Here is a 10147-nt window from a genome sequence, read left to right as displayed (position 1 = left end):
TGTTTTGCTGATCATGCATGCTTAACATTCTTATACACATTCACAGAAAAGCCCAGCACAACCACAATCCCCTACTGGTGGCCACTGGAGCAATTGGCATACCTGTCAACATTGGGCTTTGGAAATAAGGGAGATTTTCCGGGACACCCACCCGACCATAATTTTTTAATTTTTAAAGATTAAAGTAAGATTTAAGAGCTTATCTCTCTCTCTCTCTCTCTCTCTCTCTCTCTCTCTCTCTCTCTCTCTCTCTCTCTCTCTCTCTCTCTCTCTCCATTTATTTTGATATCTGTTGCCCAAGTCCACACCCCTCCTCTCACAGTCTGTAAATTCTGGATTATGATTGTATAATATAATATGAACATGCCACTTGTTTAATCCAGATAAGAGATAAATTCAAATACTGTACAATATCAGCACTTGTTAATCAGATGCCTATTACTTCCACATAGAAGTGCTGCTTGTGCTATTGGATATGATTAAAGTGATTTATTGCTCAGTCCTAGTTTTGTTTGGAATGACAATAAACATGACATTTTGTGATTCTATTTAATAGCCTCTTGCAAGCTTATTTCATTATAACAGAGGTATAGCTTTCATGAAGTCAGCTTATTATTATTATTATGATTATTTCAAAGTAGCCTACCTTTTGGTAAAAGGCCTCATCAGCTCTTTGAATGGCTTGTTATAGATCCATGACCACAAATACTTGCACAGGTTTAGTTACAGGTCAGAGCATTATTTATTATAATAAAGCTCAGGAACCTGAAGATGGTAATACACATTGTTGCTTTGTTCAAAAATCACATTCACTAACTCTGTAATGACGCATGTTACTTTTTAAGTCACTTCATGCTAGTCTCCTCAGATTAAAACAAGCCTGTAAATTGGTGTTATGTTGGTGTACCATGGCAGGGATTGCCTAACACCTTGCAGTTTGTTCTGCAGAACAAAGTCCATGACTTTAACGGCCTTAAATATGGTCAGAACCTGTTTTTTATTCTTTATCCAAAAACATCCAGGCTAATTGTCTTATTGTATCAGTATATGCTGTAATGTATGGTATACTATATAATTCAGATTAGTCATTTTGAGTTAATTTAGAGGAAGATAGAACCCAGGGTTTGCATAATGCATTTTTGTTTGCTGATTTGCTTAGAGCATTTGACTACCTAATAGCCTTAACTTTTGTAAATGAGCTCAGAAAAAGGTCCAATTTATTTGTCATTGTTAATGTTAGCCTACTTGACTATAGAGGTTCTGCAAAATAGGAGACTGACCATCAACAGTTATGTGTATGCATGTAGCCTATTAATTTATGTTTTAGCCTATTAGAATGTTAAAGCATATAAAAAATTCTGCGTGGATTAACAACATATTGTGGCCACCTCTAGACATCCCTTTGCCACCCCTGGGCCACCCCAGTTAAAAAATTCCTAGAACCGCCACTGGTACCAATTAATTTCAATAAATTTAAATTAAATTAATATCTTTAAATTAACAAAAAAGAAAAAACAAAACAAAATCCAACAGTTATAAGTATTCCCCCATTGTTTTATTCTTGTCAGGGTGGAAAAGCCTCTGAAACAGCATTCAGACCATCATGGGACACTAAAACTCTCCACTGAATCCCAAACTAATGACATTCTTTTAGTGTCAGCAGCTCTTTAAGACAGGGTGACACCCCACTGAAAACTCAATGATAGAAGAAACTTGGGATGCATCAGGCTTTTAAATGAAGAATTCGTTAAAAAAGACATCATTGAAAAATTAGATGTCAGTAGCTGTGGTCAGGGAGGAACCTCCATCATATCAGAGGTGGACCACACTGACTGGCTGAGATTTAATAAAAGACCAATATTGGCCTCATATATTGGCAACCAATATATGGGTCTATCCCTAGTGAAATATTCTCATTGCCATACATACAAATGGCGTGGTCTGCAGTGATGCTCTTGGCCTCATTCATACTGTGGCAGTGATCCTCGGCAGGGTCAGGGGGAGCCAATTGAACTGCCACTTGAGTGACGGTAAAAGTGGCAAACAATAAACTAGCAGACTGTAAAATTAGATCAGGGTGTGTGTGTGTGGAGAAGGGGTCGACGGGGGGGCGTGGGGGTGTAACTGCCTTTAATTGGGTTTGTGCAGCGAGGCCTCCCGGGAGTGCCACCACAATTCCCCACTGGTGGCTCAATATGGATCACCTCGGGGCAGCGGGCCGCTTATTGACACACGGCGGCGGAATCACCGTGTGCCGGCAGAGGTGGACCGTGGCTCTCGAAGCCGAGTCCGAGGCTCCTCCACGTTTAGCGGTTTGAAGTTCACGACTTAACGCGTGAAGAATAACGTCAAATATCAAAACATCCCAGCGAGCGTTTGACATAACGTGGCCTTAAGGTTCTAGCTGACCTTTTTGTGAAAACTGAGTTGGTCACATGAACCTATTCTATGAGTGCCTGTTGATATATGTGTGGAGTTATTTTTTGAAAATAATGATTTTTGAGTCCGTAATTTCTAAACTCAATGGATGCTGAAAACTTTGAAGCTCAATATCTCAGAACTATCCTGAAGGCAGATAGAACCTTATAATTCTAAGCAGGAGGCAGCTGAGCTCAATGCCAACCCCAAAAAGCACAATATGGTATTATGGCATGGTAAAAAAAAAAAATATATATTAAAACAGCTTTGAAAACTGCTTAGAACTGATCAGGGAGACATTTGGGTCCAGATTTCACAAAACAATGCAGGTAAGCAACTATACGGACAGTTATGGACAAACTACATCCAAGATGTGAGTATCGTCTCTCAAAAAGTTTGGCAAAAAAATTACCAAAAAAATGATATCCAATGAGGCATCACTGGCTCAATCAAAAAAAATTAAATCACTTCTTGATACTCAATTTTATTGACTTGGATTGCTTTTATATTTCTTACCTCGCTTTCATTGCTTTTGCTGTTGATGTGATCTTTTTCTATTTTTTTTAAATTCCTTTATAAAGCACTTTTTATCTGTGTCTTGAAAAGTGCTACAGTATATAAATAATAAAGATTATTAAACTTCATTATAAGACCAATAGTAAGTAATAGTAAGAGTAGTTTACACAGCTGTCTATGACATTTTTTGCATTTGAGCATGTCATGTAAATAATAATTTTTCTATTTTTTGCATCAGTAAGTCTCTATTTTGGATTATTCATTTTATAGCCTGTGTGCGAATTCTTTTCATCATCTTTCAGCACATATGCTTTTTTGGAACCTATGCACCTGAAGCACACTTTGTTTTGGACTACTTATAAAGAGCGCAAACTACTCCATATAGCAGTGGTTCTCAACATGGGGTCCTGGGACCACCAGGGGTCCTTGAGGGGGTTCCAGGGGGTCCCCAGCAAATTGAAGATTCAACATTATTTAATTTACAAGAAGTGAACACAATTAGAGAATGTAGAAGAATGACTATTGTGATCATATTTCACTGTTATCTCTCTACCTACAATACAGATAGTCATGGAATTCTGGAAAAAAATCATGTCTGAAAATAAAAATATTCTCAGATTTGGGTCAGAGAGAGAAAATCTCATCATACGGGGGTCTGTGGCCCTAATGTGGACTAAATTTGGGGTCCTTCATATGAAAAAGGTTGAGAATCACTGCCATATAGACTATACATAACACCATAAAAAGGTAAACAGAGAGAGAGAGAGAGAGAGAGAGAGGCAGGAGGAAGCGAGAGATCAAGTGACAAACAGAAAGAGTGGGAGTGACAGAAAGAGAGAAAGACAGGCTGGCAGAAAAAGAGAGAGAGAGAGAGAGAGAGAGAGCCCACAGGCATACATAATGTATGCTGCGGTGGAAAAAGCCCAACAAGATTACAGGCATCTGTCTGCCCCCACGGTAAAAAAAAAAAAAGGAAGATTTATGCAAATGACCCACAGCAGCGTAATTAGGTGAGGAATATCAATGAAGTAATTACTGTTACACTGGCGGAGAGAAACGGTCCCCGAAAACGCATAGGTTTTGTTTCCTCCGACTCCAGGGAAAACCAGAAAAACGTACAGAAAGCCGCGAGGGCGACAAAAAAGTCCTTAGAGGAGCAGAACGGGATATAGAAAAGGACCGGAGAGAAGGAAGAGACAGAGAAAGAGAAAGACAGAGAGTGAATAAGTATGTGTTTGTATTTGTTGGTGTGGCTGAGGTGCTCCTCCGAGAGCGAGAAGCTAATAATGTCGGCGGCTCAGAGCGAGGCAGGGCCCCGGACGAGCCCCGCGGGGTCCTATGTCATCTCAGGCTGCTAAATGCCAGCCGGGCTCCCGAGAGAGGCCCGCAGCGCTGATAAAATGATTAAATGGGAGAAAAAAAGGAGAGAAGAAAAGACAGGGAGGACAGAGGGAGACTGTCAAACCGGACCGGCAAACATTGCTTCTCGTCGGAGCAGGCAGTTGTTATATGTTCTCAGTCGATGCTTCTCTGTTTTGCTACTTTCTATCTATATCTATTCTATGGTTGTTATAGCACAATAGTGATTCAACCTATATAAAGGTAGGCGACTGCCTTGGGCCCCGGCAGCCAGAGGGCCCCGAAAAAAGACAAGAATAGAACTAATGTAAACTTATTTTTAATTAATATAAAATAAATGTACTTTTTGTTACAATGAATTATTTCAATCTTCAGTCATGGTCACCCACCCTAATCAGTCAGGCTATAGTGGGTTATTCCACTTAGTGCGATTTTACTACTTTTGTCTATTTCGCTACCCAAAACAAAAAAAGCAAGCTACGCAAATGGGGCACAAAAACAACAAAAAGTGCCCTTGTGTGCACTCAGCCCCAACTTGATGGTAATATGTAGAAAGGATGGATTAAAAAGGGAGAGGGTTGGGATTCAGGGGGCCCCCATGCTTGCCTTTGCCTAGGGCCCCCAAATCACTAAGTCCGCCCCTGCTTGGGAAAAGCCTGGGAAGAATCCTCTGCCGCACAGGGAGTGACGCGTTTTATGTTTCCGGCTTGGTTGGTAGTAAGAACTGGGTAGTTAGCATGATAGTTAGCGATAGCCACAATAGGCTCTTTTCACAAACATGGCTGCCGTACTTACGCAGGGTTTAGCGCAGTTCTCACCATTGACAGCAATGTTAAAAAGCAAACTTTCTGTCGCCCATAACTCTGTCTGTGTATTTTGTATATTCTGTGTATTCTGTATTTTGTGTTTGAACATAATGTATAACACAATACAGGTGTTGTCACTGACATATCTTTCTGTTTCTGTTGTCAGACGACTGCGCAACTATAAAAAAATGGATTTGATCGAGGGTCACAAAATGCTAACAGTACAGAAATTAGCGTTAGCCTTGGTTAGCTAGTTAGCATTTTGTGACCCTCGATCACAGTTAGCTTGCGCAGTCGACTGACAACAGAAACAGAAAGATATGTCAGTGACAACACCTGTATTGTGAAACACAAAATAAGTGATGACAGACAGAGTTATGGGTGACAGAAAGTTGACTGAAAGAGCGCCACCTACAGAAACTCCAGCCACCAGGACACCCAGAGTACATTAAAGAAAGACAGTACAAGAAAGAAAGACAGAAAGCTGAACCCAGTTAGCATTTGACAGATGGCAATATGCAGGAGGCAGCCAAGTTCAACATCAACACAAACAAGCACAAAAGTTTTACAATATGATATCATGTCTATGTGTATTAAAACAGCTTTTAGAAACTATTCTGAACTGATATCACAAAGATATTTAGGCCCAGATTTGACAAAGTGATGCAGGTATTAGCTACGGACAAAAACAGATGTTGTCTCAACTTTCAATTTGGCGTTGTATTTACACAGGTTTTCAGTGTTGGTGCAGGCCGTCGTGTCAAAATCTATTCAACATCGAAATGTTTGCTTGGAAAGAAAGAAAGGAAGGAAGAAAGAAAGAGAAATAAACAAACAAAAACAAAGAAACACAGACAGAAGAAAAAGAGCGAGAGTAAAGTAGCATATTTTCCTGCTAGCATGAAGTCTTGTGCATTCAAGTATAGTTTATAGCTGCAGGGAGGTTGATGTATGTGTGTGTGTAAGAGAGGAGAAATTTTAAACCCCCTCAGAGCTTGCTGAGCTGAAATAATATAGGATCCACAAACACACACACACACACACACACACACACACACACGTACACACACGTGTACAGACAAAAGAGACAGTAGTGGGACGGCCCACCCTGGTGAAGCAACCGTAGACCCCACGTGCCTAGATCGACCCCCTCTGAGACGCCGCCACTAACTGGATCCCCCCAAAACAATCCCCCGCCACCACCCCGATAATATTATCTTATGAAAGAAACAACACCGAGACACTCTTCCTCCCAAGGAACTGCCAAGGTGACAAATTACTCTTTGAGCGCCATGGCACTAGAGAAGCAACAAATAACATTACGCCACAATTGTATTTGATTCTATCAGGTATGGGGCCTGGAGTTGGGATGGATTTGCAGATCTGAGTCCACAGATATGTCTCAAGTACGGTGGCCCTGAGGGTCAAAACACAACGACATTTCAGAAAACACAACGACATTTCAGAAAACACAACAACATTTCACAAAACACAACAACATTTCACAAAACATTTCTGAAATGTTGTGTTTTGTGAAATGTTGTGTTTTGTGAAATGTCGTGTTTTGTGAAATGTTGTGTTTTGTGAAATGTTGTTGTGTTTTGACCCTCATGGCCACCGTACTTAAGAGAGGATCTTGTTTGGTTATTCAATTAAGGAGGCACACAGCAATGTCATCAGTGTTATTTGCAGGTATACCCTTACAAAAAAAAATCACATGTGAAAAATCACATGAATTCACTTCACATGTGAATTTCGGACACACGTTGGTTTTCATATGTGAACATGGAATTTCTCTGGACATTTTTTACCTGTGAATTGTTTCTTTGCGTGTCAAATTCAGTTTTCACATGTGAAATGGTGAAAATGTGAAAAACGTGAAATGAAAAGCAAAAACCCTTTTAACCTATGAATTAAAATTTTCACATCTGAAGTAAAAACTGTCACATGGGATGTCAGAGTACAACATGAGAAAACTTGTTCACATGTGAAAACCAACGTGTCCAAAAAGCACATGTACTTTGAATTCACATGTGGATTTTCACATGTGACTTTTTTGCTAGGGTATAGAATATTCCCACCTATTAGCCTAACTACAATCTATGAGGATATGGGTTACAGTATTCTCACCTTGCCTCAAAACTATATGACCTTCTCAACTACCACTACATGTTCAGTAATCTCATGGAGAGCACTGAATGTGGGCATAGGCATTGTTTTCCCCTCCTATGGAGGACAGCATCTGGGTAAGAAGATACGGTTCTAGCTACAGTAGAGTTGTTGGTCTCTGCCCAAACGTGGACAGCATTTCTGAGGACAGAGCCACACAAAGAGAAACAGATGAGATGTTGAAAAGCCCCTGTGTTCAAGGACAGCTCTCCAGTTACAAAAGGCGACCATTAGTCAACTGACAATGATGCTAAACAAAAGAGGATGTGTATTGTATGGCTGTCTGGGATGATTGAGATGGATAGAGGAAGGGTGGTGGCTACACTTACCCCTTTTCCGTTCCGGTTCACCTACCTAATTTTGAACCGTTCGGAGCATTTCGACCAAAAATAAATCGGTTCGGAACCCGAAAAGTTGGTTCCCAGCTGGAACCAAAAAATAGCAGGTTTTTAAGTGCGAACTGTGACGACATCAGTGGGCGTGTCATATTCTACAGGTATAATAACAGAACAAAAGCTCGCAGATAATCAATGCGATCCGCCATCTTGCTACTACTGTTTACTTCCGGTGTGCATTGTGCAACGCCCTCCGTTGATGACGCATCCTTGATTACAATGGTTCCGCTCAAAACTGGTGGAAACGCGGGCTGGTTCGCTAGATAGCACCAAGGGTCCAAGAATCCTGAACGGAACCGGTTCAAGAACAAGAGCTAATTTGGTGGAAAAGGGGTGTATGAGGTGGACAAGAAGGAAGAACACTGGGCAAGCTGGTACGGAGAGCATTGGGTTAGATGTTTATAATGGCTAGATGTTGTTCAGGTTTTCATGAAAGCCTGTCTGATTAATTCATTCCAAAAGGCTCTCAGTTCGACAGTGTTTGCGTTTTTTGAGATGTTCAGGGCAGAAACTGTTAGCATATGTTAGCCTGGCATGGCTAACATTAGCCCCGTTGGGACTTGCACTACACTGCCTGGGTGCCAGTCTTGAGTCATTCCATTAAACAAATCTTGGCGGCGCTTTGACTTCATGTGGGCAAGGTTTCCAGACCGAATTCTGCCAATCTGACAAGCTCTCCGACTCTTCCCTGTGTGGCGAGCCCCTATAACGTTTTACAGCTCACAGGGGCGAGGCGTAGAAGAAGAGTGGCAGCCATTTTTACGACATCCATGTGAAAACAACTAGGACAAGCCACACAATAAAGGTGAGATTTTATACTTTATTGCAAATACTTTCAAACAATATGATTCACTTGTGTGAATCATATTGGGTTCATGGACGTCAGAAAGCTTGTCAGATTGGCAAAGTTCGGTCTGGAAACCTTCCCATGAAGTCAAAGTACCGGCAAGATTTTATACACATGTGCTTTTAATGGAACGACTCAGGACTGGCACCCACGCAGTGTAGTGCCAGTCCCAACGGGGCTAGGCTAACATTCATACACGTCAATGGGGCTACAAAAAAAAATTTCAACAGTCAAACCAAACAGTTCCCTGACTATTATACAACATGATTTACTATGGTAGGATTTTATTTTATTTTTGTATTGATTCCTGTAGAGATTCAACGAAAGTTAATAATTAATAGTTAATCATCTCAATAAGCACAGCACTGGGGATGGACTGAAAGGATTCCCAGGTCATGATAAATCAGATAAACTACAAGAGCAGTGGAAGGGCTTCATTGAAGACTCAATCCTAAATCCATACCCTGGCCTATTTCCAAGTCATCCTCACATTTTAACATATGAGTGAAGATACAATATAATATCATACAACAGCAGAACAGTCTGTACAATAACACACAAATCTTTAACTGGGAGGTATATGGAATGTATGGGTGAAAGCAAGCAAAATGTTTGCTTGAGGAAAACATAATTTCAGTGGATATTTATTTTATGGCATGTATGTATGCAATATGCTATAAGCTAATGCTAATGATTCAATTGACTAGCAAGCCAGGTAGCCTAATGTTACTGTATTCTCAGGCAGCTGATCAGGGAGCCAGAGAGCTGAGAGCACATTCAGATAAACTGATCATTAATTAGGTCAATATGTCATCGCCACAAATGTGCCGTTGGTCTGTACACTTTTTTTTTTTTTTTTTTGCATGACATGACAGATTGGAGACATATAAAAACAGTGCCCACACTATGTTCTCTCTCTCTCTCTCTCTCTCTCTCTCCCATATAACTATTGTTCTCATGCGGGGACGGGGGAGAATCTGGTTCTTATTTGCGCTCCGGTTTGTCAGTGGCAATGAAAATAATTAATTCAGCAAACTGTTTTTTCTCCCCCGACATGGTGTCCCACCCTGGGATGCGCTATAAATCTGACCGTTATGGTCCCAAACGACAAAAAAATGGCTCTGCTCCTTCAACCCTGTGCCCCCCCACCCCCCCCCAACCTCCACCTCCAACCTCCCCTACCCCCCACCCCTGGCAACTCAGTGGTTTGGCTCTGCTACCTTTGGCGCACTCTTTGATCCCAGGGGCTATTATGAATCTACCACATAAATGCCTTCATGCCAAGGACACTTTTAAAGCTGCACTTCTCTGCGCTAGACGTGTACGGAAGTGCAGGAGTAGGTGGCGGCGGTGGCGTTGGGGCGGAGGGGTGGAGGGGTGGATGTGGGAGGTGGGAGTGCACAGATAAAACTATGAGCAACAACAAAATGTGGTATGTTTGCTTGAAAGGAACCCCCCCCCCCCCCCCCAGTCCAGACACCATTTATGGGCTATTGCCTTTCACTGAAGCCTGAAGGGCACAAAAGGCAGGAGACTACACACATAAAAACAACTATGCGATTTTGGATTTTTTTTTTTCCCTGGCAATTGAAGTTTCCCTCCTCATGTGACGTGGCAACCACCTTCTTTGTAAGCTG

Source organism: Centroberyx affinis, unplaced genomic scaffold (genome assembly GCF_046629955.1).
Source record: "Centroberyx affinis isolate AG114_WGS23_722 - 3 ecotype Tasmania unplaced genomic scaffold, CSIRO-AGI_Caff_v1 ptg001018l_1, whole genome shotgun sequence".
Taxonomy (NCBI): domain Eukaryota; kingdom Metazoa; phylum Chordata; class Actinopteri; order Beryciformes; family Berycidae; genus Centroberyx; species Centroberyx affinis.
The sequence above is the reverse complement of the archived record's forward strand: the minus strand, read 5'-3'. Positions refer to the sequence as shown.